The 12,393-nt window shown below is 33.7% G+C and overlaps 1 long non-coding RNA gene across 1 annotated transcript in view; it reads right to left on the reverse strand.

Annotated features, from left to right (window-relative positions):
• LOC145736753 (uncharacterized) overlaps positions 1-12,393 on the reverse strand; it is a 63,416-nt gene that overhangs the window by 49,556 nt on the left and 1,467 nt on the right. The window lies entirely within an intron of this gene.

A 12,393-nucleotide genomic window follows, 5' to 3' on the forward strand; every position in this document is an offset into this window, starting at 1 on the left:
TGTATTAGACTCAGCAAATAGTTTTTGTCTACCAGCGTCAAATAATAATGCATTTTTTTTTGGTATTATCAAAATTACATTTGTGGCAAGTTGATTTATTTGTAACAAATCTGTTGACAGACTGAAAATACGAAAATTTTAGTTTATAGACAAATTTTTTAACAAATTGTAGGCAAGGCTTTTTTACGCTAAAAATTAAGTTACTTGGTCGTCAAACAAAAATGACAGACATTTTTAATCTATAAGCGTAATAAGTTAGAACGTTTTTTAATTTGCCACCCTAACAACTATAATTTGTTTCCACCAAAAGCTATAATTTAAAGTTTTAAACGAACACTAGGAAAATTTCCTTTTTAACAACCTATTAAAAAATTGAGGACACTGAAAAATGACCCAACTCAATAAATATTGTTAATCTAAGGAATAAATCACGTGAATAAAATAATAACAATAGTAATTTTAAATACTCAACGACTGGTATTATAACTAAAATGAGATAGTCTACACCATTTACATATGTAATTTAGAAAACGTTATTTGAATTTTAGAAACCATGTGATGGATTTTAGAAATATCACTTGTATTTCAGAAACGGTACATTCAATTTCAGAATAATAACTTTGATTTTAGAAATTGCAAATTTTATTTTAGAATAGTTTCTTGTATTTCAGAAAAGATCAGTTGGATTTTTGACACGGTTATTTGTAATTTGGAAAATTAAAGTTGTATATCAGAAATCTTCATACTAACATTTTTGTAGTGAAAGGTTATTGTGCTGTCATTGCTACAAAGTTATTAAAAGTTTTAGCAAATGAAGATATGTCAATTCGGATGTAAATTTTGTATTCATTGACAAAGTTATTCTTGTTGACGTAACTCGTAATTGTTACTACATAGAGAACAATTTGCTCTTTGTATATTTTACATAAATTAATAATCCAGATGGGCGGTTTTTTTTTCTGTAAGCGATATTAAATTAAAAAAATGGACTAATAACCAGACAGAAACATAATAAAATTCTGAAATTGAAATAACTTTTTTTAAAATACACGTGACAAATTCTGAAATTACAATAACTATTCTAATATCCAACAGACCTTTTCTGAAATACAAGTGACTAATCTGAAAAACAACTCACGCTTTCTAAAATCAAATTTACGATACTGAAATACAATTTTTAAGTTCTGAGATCCAACTTATATTTTCTAAAATCTAAGTGAAATTTTCTACACTACATGTGTAAATGGTGTAGAAATGCAAGTCAAAGTGAACATAATAAATTAATAAACGTTTTATAATTATATTGCAATGTTTGACAAAACTTGTTCAGCCATTTATTTTATCAATTTGCTTGAGTTAATGAAGTATTAAAAAAGAAACAAAAATATTGATGTCATTATATTCAGTTATTGTCAGACATGTGTCTAATATTAGAATGAATAACGCAGAAACTGTACGATCAGTATATAATATAGAACACACACAGTTGCCAATTTTATCTGTCTGGTTTGCCGACTGATTTGGCCTTGACAACTAAAAATAGATTTCTTGGAACAGGAAACTTATTTTAATATTCAGTCCAGCCGTATTTTCTTTCTGTTTCGATCGCTATAGGAGCCACATTAGACAGTTTTTGGTGTTCTATATTATATACTGCTCGTATAGTTTCTGCGTTATTCATTCTAATATTAGACACATGTCTGACAATAACTGAATATAATGACATCAATATTTTTGTTTCTTTTTTAATAATTCATTAACTTAAGCAAATTGATAAAATAAATGGCTGAACAAGTTTTGTCAAACATTGCAATATAATTATAAACCGTTTATTAATTTATTATGTTCACTTTGACTTGCATTTCTAGACTATCTCATTTTAATTATAATACCAGTCATTGAGAATTTAAAATTACTATTGTTATTATTTTATATACGTGATTTATTCCTTACATTAACAATGTTTATTCGGGTGGGGTCATGGGTCATGGGTCATTTTTCAGTGTCCTCAATTTTTCAATAGGTCGTTAAAAAGGAAATTTTGCTATTGTTTGTTTAAAACTTTAAATTCTAGTTTTTTGGCCGAAACAAATTATAGTTTTTAGGGTGGCAAATTAAAGAACGTTCTAACTTATAACGCTTATATATTAAAAATGCCTGTTATTTTTGTTTGACAACCAAGTCACTTAAATGTTACCGTAAAAAAGCCTTGCCTATAATTTGTTCAGTCTATAAAAAAATATTCGTATTTTCAGTCTGTCAACTGATTGGTTACAAAAAAATCAACTTGGCACAAATGTAATTTTCTTAATACCAAAGTAAAAAAATGCATTATTATTTGATGCTTGTAGACAAAAACTATTTACTGAGTCTAATACATTATATTCGTGTGCCAATATGAAGAAAAAGTTTAAAAACGTAACCTTACTAATAACTGTCTAATACCAGGCATTGTGCCTAAAATCACCATCATATAACTATAATCCGTGGAATTCATGGTCAACTTTACAGAGTGCCGCAGAAATTTAAGATGTGGTAAAGTTGCATTTTTTTAAATGCCTAATTACATTTATTTAAGTAATTCTATTGTTTGTAAGAACGATTTGTTAAATGAATGACACATCTAGCGAGCACCGTGTCTAAAATGCCTTTTGCACCATGTCAAAATGCCTTTTGTGATCCTTTTCGGGTAAAAAATGTTTTACCAAAGTTTGGAATAAAATGTCTGCTTTAAATTTAAATTTAATACAGCATATAACTAATCTTTCTTATAAAGAAATAAAACTATTCACAAAATGTAATAAGGTAAAACTACCAATAGATGACGACCTATAAAAAGTCTGAAAAACTTAAAAATTAACCCCCAGACGAAGGGTCAAAATATTTGAGAAAATGTAAATCAGTATAGTTTTTCCAAAAACAAGTTATTCCCAATGAAACTATTTAGAGTATGGCAGCCGGAAATCAGTGTGAAGAGAGAGAGAGAGAGAGAGAATTAGCTATGTTTGGAAGAAACTGAGTACCAATGTAACTTTGCGAGTGTCATCTATTGGCAAGATGGCCATGTCATCTTTTAGTAGAGCATGTTGTCTATTGCTTAAAACGCATGCCATCTTTTAGCAAACTGGGCATATTTATGTAAGGGGTAAACACACTTCAAAATAAATAAAAGTTATAAATTTGTTGTCGAACCTTTTATAAAAAAACTGCTACATAGGTCGATAAAAAAGGCTATGGCAAATTAGTGCATACAATTTGTTTAAAAACATAATAATTTAAAACTGTATTTATTATTAAATGTTTACATTTTATCTTCAGAGTACCACATATAAGAATGATTACTTTAGTATACAGGGTGTTCAATTTTAAAGCAAATATTTTCTATACCACAATTTTCTGGGAAAGCCTGTTTCAACCGACACTTATTTTATATACAGCACACTGTATATTAACTTGTCTTAAAACGTTTTTATTTGTAGCTTATTTTAATTTGTTGTTGCATCGGATGGCGCTAATACAAATTCAACATGCAAAAAAAATGTGAAATGCCTAACATATAGAGAAGGGACATAATTCCTTTGATGTTGGGGTGATGTTTTTGGCTGACCTCGAGTTCCCTTTGGTAGGAAACATGTTGCCGGTTGTCTCTTTCTTTGAAATAAAAATGGCATCCAATTATCAGAATCAAATATAATATAAACTAATTTCTTATAATCATTGTTTACTTCTTTTGAGTCAAAGTGTTTTAAGTTCGCCTATTAATCATTGGAAAATATCAGTCCTTATTAACTATTATTAACTTTAAACCGATGTTTCAAAACAAATATTTGATGTGGTCTGAGATACAGCAACGTTTTTCAACAACTTGAATAAACAACCAATAAAACTCCTGATATTCAACGGCTAAAGCCGATATCAGTCGCTTGTCAATTAAACTTTGGTAGGAAGAGTCCATCTCTCTCTCTAATTCGCTTTCTCTTTTCAACTGTCTGTTCTTGTTACATAGCTATTCTTTGATATTAGCTACTAAATAGTATTCAAACAATATTGTCTTAAATTTTTATAGCAATCCATTCAAGAATGGTATACTTTTATTACTATACTTTTATTTTACTGGCTCTTAACCTAGTACACAATTACTGTCAAATTAAATGAACGTAAAAATGTAAAAAATGACTTCTGTCCATTTGAAAATTTTTACATTTTTGGCTGACATTTTTGTACAACAAAATACTGACATTTTTCACAACCCTTAGAGAGCTTGAACTAAGACTTTAAATTAGTAAAAGCTAATTAGTTAGATAAGTTTAAGTTGGTTATTCTTATAAGTTACTTTTCAAAAACTGCACTCCTACTATTCAATTCTTCTAATGGTGGAAGTGTTCGAACTAAGGTGCAACACCATAAAATGTAATATTAAAATAGACATTACGCTTGCAAGTTTGTGAATTAAATTTTGAAAATCTCTAAACGTGTGTTTTGAGATACCGTTCAGGCCTATTATTGTATATGACACAACTAAAGTTCTAAAATGTTCCCATCTTTTAAATAAACTGGGTTGTATGCAAAAACGTCTAGTACAATATTTCTTACCCTGCATTCTGTAATTAATAAAGGAATTACTTTTATTGAAAATCAATCTGTGCATCTCATCTTATAAGAAACGGGTTTTCGAACCCCTCTTTGCTATTAAACGTCCAAAATCCAAAATTGGAGATTCAGGTCGTTCAAAATAACTAGAAATTTTGCTGTTTTAAAAGAAGGTCGGAAATATTTAAATTTTTGGTTAAGTTAGCGCAAGATCAATCAAAATCGAAAACTTATAATAGACAGAATAGCACAAAATTAAGTCATCCAGTTGATCTCTACTTCCGACACGAATAAAAGTGCCTTTCTCTAAATATTCTAAATGAGTATGCCAACTCAGCTTTAGTTTGAGACATAACTTTTTAAAAGATCACACATTCAATTAATGAAGCCGATATTGGTGCGACACTCTGTATAAGATAGCAAACTAGTTAGGACGCCCAGTATATATTAATATAAGTTAAGTGGCCTTCAAATTGGTTATGTGCTCTCGAACGTTTGGCCTCCAACCCCCTCACTCTTATATGCAACTTCGAAATTTGGTATATGCTCTCGATCAACTGGCCTCCAGTGAGTAATGCCGCGGTGTTGCCGCTTTTTTGAGTCGGGTTAGCGGTGTTTTATGCGGAGTTGATGCCGCACAGGCCATGTGTCGTTTGTATAAACGTATGAGATCGCTACGCCACGTGGTGGAATTTTCGTGAACTGCATTGTATAACTGTATATGTGTATTGCTAAAATGGCCTCCGACATAAATTTTGCGTACGGCCTCCAGGAGGCCAGAGAGACATCCTGAGAAACTATTAAGGTCGATTCGTATTGGCCTCCGATTTTTCGAATTCGCCTCCGTTTTGGAGGCGTGTGCGAATGTTAAACTATGCGAGTCGGAGGTGTATATGTCGAAATGCATATATATATATATATATATATATATATATATATATATTTATATGTCTGTTCATTATGTTTTAAGCGATACATTATAATGGTATTACAACTAAGCCTTCACAACGTTGCCAAATCTCAGAATGCTATTTCAGTATGTTTCAAGACCGCTTCTTTGAAAACCGGTATTTCATGCCCAATCAGAAAGCAGGGTTTTTGTCCTGTATGGGAAGAGGAGGTCGCCATTTTCTTGAGGGAGATTCCATTGCTCTCTGCTTTACCAGAACGTGATATTTTGCTAATTTTCGGATATTTTGTCCAATTACCCTTAAAGGGGATTTAAAATTAAAATTAACAATCACCTGGTACTGCGAGACGCCCTGAAGAATAGGCTTATCGCTCTGTTATCCCTGGAAACCCAGTTTCTTCAGCAGGAACCGGTTGGCATCGGCCACGTTTTAGTTTTTTGTGCAGATCTGTTATGGTAAGTTTTCTATAGCAACATATTAATTTTCTGAGTGGCACTGTGTAACTTACTTTGGTCTTTTGAAGATCTGAGGGAGTCGACACCTACCCTTTTGTGCAACAGCCAGTTATACCCCCCTGAAATGGTCGTACAAATCCAGTAGAGATTGACCCGACCTGCACTATATTACGCCAAAAATCTGACATCTTTGCGACCTAGCAATCATTTTTGCCAGCAGTACTCCAAGCATCCATTTGCAGAGACCTTCGGATGAAATAGAACTTCAAGAACCTTCGAAGACACCAGGTTCAAGCTTGTGTATTAAGGCCAGTTCACTCCAATTCTTTATTTTTATTTCATTCACCGTTTTCACAAACAAACCACTAAACTCAGATTCAAAAAAAAATACATAACAAAGCTTCCCTTTATTAAAGTTTGCTCACAATTAAAACTTTAAATCACTTTGATACTTCCGATGGGCGAAACATAACAAAGGTTGGTTTATCTTCTAATAGCAATTACATAAATGTGAACTATAGTTGACTATAGGGTGATACCATTTGTCAATTATAAATATACGCTATCTCAACGTTTTAACACCGAATAATGATTTACCTGCTATTTACATTATTTATTATAAACTACTCATCTATTGAACTGTAATAACAACATGGTATGTTAAACAAACCCAGTAAAGTGATTTTATAAGGGGAATATTAATTTGTGTTTATTTAGTGTTCACTAGTTGCTTGAATACCCGTTCATAAGATATTTCCTTTTCATTTATTTTCGCAGTTTCATCTTCATCAAAACTGCGTGGCGCCCATTTTAAATTTTTTTTCTTTTTACTATAATTATTATTGAAAAGCAAATAGAGACATTTTAGAAAATTGCCTTCGAACCCATAGTGCTCACCAGATGAAAAGCTGCCGTTTGCATTCCTTATTATATTAGGCAAAATAAGGTTACAAATGCTATAAAAAGGAAGTTGTACCCTAGAGAGGGGTTCAGTTCATTCCAGTCAGTCCAGTTTGTGCACCACGTCAGTGACCGAACCGCAAATGTCTATTAGACATGTCCGTAACTCTCAAGTAAAGTTATTCGTGAACGCGTTCCAAGTGACAAGCCTCTCTCCAAGATTCTGTCTTCAATAGAGATGTAAGTATGTTTATTGTACTTTTATGTTGTGTATTGATTTACGGCTGGTTTATTATGATCCTATTGGGAGTTAGCAACGTTTTCGTTGGGTTAGGAAGCCGGTTATTTTATTAGTTAGTAAGTTAGGAGTTGTTAGGTTAAGGTACTTATTTAATAGAACTTGATGGTAGAGTTAACTGTATTTTATTTGCACGCTGAAACGAGATCCCAGGCAAATAGGTTGAATTAACGTCAAGACGTGACGCTAGTCGTGAATTTTCTGGTTAAAAGGATGATTGGAGTTGTAGGGTATTAAAAACTCAGTGCTGGTTAGTTTGTGGTAGATTGAAAATTCTATGGGGTCAACTGATCTGTAAAAGAGAATGTCAAGAAAAGGTAAAATATTTGATAGCCCAATGGTAAACTATCAAACCATGCAAATTATTGATGTAGTTAAAGAAATCTTGCAGTTCAACCGTAGTGCCATTGAAAATACAAATTATGTCATCCACATATCTTTTTTAGAAAATTACCTTGTCAAAATAATGGTAGGGACTTACCGGAGACATGTTAGCAACGATTTTCGGAAACGAAATCGGCTGTTCGTTTTTCCACCAGTGGTCGCGCGTATTCACTTTACGCTTTCTACCGTTTGTTCTCCAGTCTAGCCTGCTCTTGCTATAACTACTGTAGAAATATAAAATACAATTAAATAATTAAAAATGTATTATAGTAATTATTAAGTAATTATTGTGCATCATTCTAGGATTAAGTCAAAGATGCAAAGATAAGTTAATAAACTTAATTGGGGCTTGATAATTAAGTGTAGCAGGGGTTTCTTTTAGGTAAATCGTCTTGGTATACAAGTAGCTATAATGTTCTGAAGAGAACTTTAAAAGGCCAACCCTTATAAAGGACGTACGGTGAATTAAATGAGCGGAGGTAATAAAAATAAACCAAGTATTTTGTTTAAACATTTTTTAAGAGTGAGGGTTAATTAAATGTGAGGTGGTGGAAAAAGTAAATTATCCGCTTGGACATTTGGTTCAACAGCGAGTGCCTTAGAAGGGGTTTGACGCCAAATTACGTTTCCGAAGCAACTCCACATCTGCGTCTTCCAAAAAAGCCTTACATCTGACCATTAAGGTGTGGATTAAGGATGAAGTACAGAGGTTGTATTTTAAACTGAGTACCTTAGAGTTAAAACTTAAAAGCATTTGGAGATATGTTCTATATGTTTGTTGAGACGAGTTACTCATTTTTTCTTTATTTATTGGGTCTTCTGTCTCACACAAAAAAGGTTTGTTGGGAAAATGGAATTTCGCACTATTTTCAACTAAGTTGAAAATAACATTAACCTAGTCGTCCCAACACAAGACCACTGACTTAGGCTCGGTCTTGTTACCTAAAAACGCTGACGTTTCGGTGGAAAATCTACCACCGTCTTCAGAGAATCTAAAAAAGAAAGAACACAACGGCAGAACACAGAAAACAACAACTTAATAAATATTAAACCTGATAATGTTCAATTTGGAACTCTGAGAAGGGTTTTGTCAATAAAAATTGACATAAATTTTGACTTTTGTCATTCCAATAGGAAAGGTTATCTATTGTTGTAGTGAAAGGTGGGTTTTATAATGAAAACAAAATTACAAGAAATTTCAGTTTCGTTTGATATGACCAAGTGTTATCTCCTCCTCTAGAATATTTAACCAAGTTTGGTCAATATTAATAGAGGATGTAGCAACACAGGAGTCATGGTTTAATCTAATATATGCACTTTCTTTTATTTTACGTCTTTTTGAAAAAGTTTCTTTGTCTATGATACTACATTCATTCCATTTGACTCTATGATCATTATCAAACGCGTGTTGGCATATATTAGATTTGTGAAAGTCTCCAGTTCTTAAATAATTTTGGTGTTCTTTAATACGTTTTTTTAAAGGTCTGGAGGTTTCACCAATATAAAATTGATTGCATTCGCAAGGAATTTTATATATCACGTTTCTTGTAGATTCATTTTCATTGTGAGGTTTTGTTTTAGTTAAGTGTGATCTTAATGTGTTTTAAGTTCTAAATATTGTTCTGATGTTATATTTTTTAGCTATTCGTTTGATTTTGTCAGAAATACCTGGAATGTAAGGAATAAAAAGGTTAGTAAAAGGTAAAATTTGATTTTGATTTCCAGATTGTTTTGGATGTTCTAAATCCCTAAAACATTTATTAATAAATAATATAATAATAATAATAATAATAAATTCTTTATTTGCTCAAATACACACCCAGTGTTCAGCATTGTCAAGGTACACATACTTTACAGATTACACAATATACAGCATAACTATAACCAACTATAACATCACCTATATGGTGTAACTATTGCTAACATAAAATTCATCTAGGGAGTAAGGACACAGATCTAAAAGTAATTGTTTTATTTTTGTTTTAAATGTAGCATAGGGCAAAGTTTTTAATTCATTGGGGAGGAAGTTGTACAGTTTAATGCTGTTGTTGATATAGCTCTTGTCGGTTAAGGTAAGTCTGTGTCTTTGTGTTAATAAGTTTTCACCGTGTCTTGTGGTATAATGATGTCTGCTGCTTACTGTTGCAAATTCTGATATTGTGGATTTCACATATGCCAAACACTGGTATATGTATAGGCCTGGTAAGGTTAGGATTCGGAGATCTTGAAAAAAAGCTCTGCAGCTGTCCAAGGACCCTAGTTTGCCCATAATTCTTATGCCTTTTTTTTGTAATAGAAACACCTTTTGCCAGTCTGTCGAATTTCCCCAGAATAATAGGCCATATGATAGTTTAGACTGGAAAAGACCCATGTATGCTGTGCGGGAGACTTCCATTGGAGTGGTTTGTGAGATTCTGCGGAGGAGAAATAGGGTCGAAGATAGGCTTTTGGTCAATTGGGTGGTGTGGTGTTTCCAGGTCAACCTGCTGTCAAGGATTACTCCTAAAAATTTGAAAGATTTACCTTGATCTTTTTCTTTCAAGGAGAATATGACAGTTTCTGTTTTTTCGAGGTTGAGGCATAGATTGATGTCTGCAAAATAGGTGTTTAGTTTCTTAAGAGTGGCGGCAGCTTCCACGTGGAGCTGAGCAGTGTTACAATGATGATCAAGAAGGGTTGTGTCATCTGCATATTGAACCGATGTCAGATTCGAGAGATGAGAAGGTAGTTCATTTACATACAAGATGAATAATAGGGGTCCGAGTATAGACCCCTGCGGGACACCTGCGTGTACACGGAGAGCCTCCGACCTGCTGCCCGCGATATCGACCAGCTGGAAGCGGTCTGAAAGGTATGACTGAATCAGTTGTAGCGAGTTACCCCTAATGCCATAGTATACAAGTTTGCTAAGTAGGATCCGGTGTGACACACAGTCAAACGCCTTGGAGAGGTCGCAGAAGATCGCCAACACAGAATCCCCCCCCTCGAACCGCTCAACTATGTGGCCCACCAGAGCCCTCAACGCGTCCGCAGTGGATCTTTTTTTCCGAAAGCCAAACTGACGCGCCGAGAGGAGATTACTTCTCTCCAGGAAAGCGGTCAGGCGATTGTTTAGGCTGATTTCGATGGGCTTAGATAGAACCGGGACTAAGGAAATAGGTCTGTGGTTACTTGGGTCGTTTTCTTCACCTTTTTTGAAGATGGGGATTACTCTACTAGTTTTTAGTTTACTGGGGAAACTGCCAGAGATGTAACATTTGTTTATGATAATGGAGAGGGGCAGCGCGAGACCTTCAGAGAGCTGCTTTAGAATTTTGTTACTGAGGCCAAATAAATCTTTAGCTGTGCTGTCGCTTAAGCTCTTCACGATTGTCATAACACTTGTAGGAGACTCAGGTGCTAAGAATAGGGTATGATTGTTGTGTATGATTTTTGAGGTGATGTGTGTGGGATCAGCCCCAGACCTCTGAAGATTGGTTGAAATAGTGTCCGATATATTGGCAAAAAACGTGTTAAGTTCATTTGGGGAGAGTGTGGTTTGTATGTTGGTGTTGTCTTTGATTTTGGAATCATTGATTATGTTCCAGATTACTTTTGGTTTATTGGTGTTGTTTTCAATTTTGCTAGTGAAAAATTTAATTTTTGCTTGATTTATTTTGGACCTGTATAGGTGTTTTTGTTGTTTTATCACTTGTGTCAGGTTGACATTTGGATTTTGTTTGTCAAAAGTGGTGAGTAAGTTTAGGGAGTCTCTGTGTGCTTTAAGTTCATTGTTGAACCAGTTCTTATTCTTGTTGCTACAATGATATGTCTTTGATTTTAGAGGAAAGCTGCTCTCAAATATTCTAAGGAAAATGTCCAGGAAAACATTGAAAGTAGAATCTATATCAGGTTGATCTAGGAGTGACGCCCAGTCAGTGTTTTTTAGGGTGGTAACACATAATGCTACATTTTCTGTGCAAAAGGGTCTGAAAACTTTTACGGATGTGCGGTTATTAGTAATGTCTTTTTTTTTATATCTGTAAGTGTTAGTGATAGCCATGTGATCAGACATGTATGTGTCCCATAGAGACCAGTTAGACTCTATTGAAGCATTAGTGATACAGTTATCCAGACAACTACTTTTTGATATTTTTGAGATTCTTGTTGGTTTATTCACTAAGTATTTAAGGCCATAAGAGTTCAATAATTGTGAGAATTCCAGTGTGGCCTGATCTGTTAAGAGCAAATCTATGTTGAAATCCCCATAAATGAAAATCTTTTTATTTTTCTGATTGAGGAGTTCAAGAATTTTGTCGAGAGTTTGGAATAAAAGATCTAGTTGGCCACTCGGCGATCTATAAATGCATACAATGACAATATTTACATTTATAACCTCAACGCCTGTGATTTCACAATGTCTATCAATAGACAAGTTGTTCAAATGCATGATTTTTTTTGTGACATAGTTACTTTTTGTATAGATTAGGGTCCCACCTCCTCCTGATTGTGATCGGCAGAAGTATCCAGATAAGTTATACTGTGGTAATTTGCAGCTGTCCATTGCAGATTCAGTTAGCCAGTGTTCACATAGCAGGATAGCATCAACATTCCTACCTTGAATTTGTAGTTCCAGTTCATCGAGTTTTTTTGATAGGCTTCTGATATTCAGAAACATCATGTTGAAGTCTTCCATTGTACTTCTCCCAGTTTCCATTGGCGGCCCTTGTTTTCCTGAGATAGGTGAGTCTGGTTTGTTGCTAGGTGTGCATATTAAAAATGTGGCGTCTTTTGGTTCTTATAATTTGCTTGAATGCGAAAATCGTATCTTTTGATACCAACATCTCTGGGCCAGAAAGTTGGGCTATACATGTCT

The sequence above is a fragment of the Ips typographus genome, linkage group LG12 (assembly GCF_016097725.1).
Source record: "Ips typographus isolate SLU linkage group LG12, UJ_Ityp_2.0, whole genome shotgun sequence".
Classification (NCBI taxonomy): domain Eukaryota; kingdom Metazoa; phylum Arthropoda; class Insecta; order Coleoptera; family Curculionidae; genus Ips; species Ips typographus.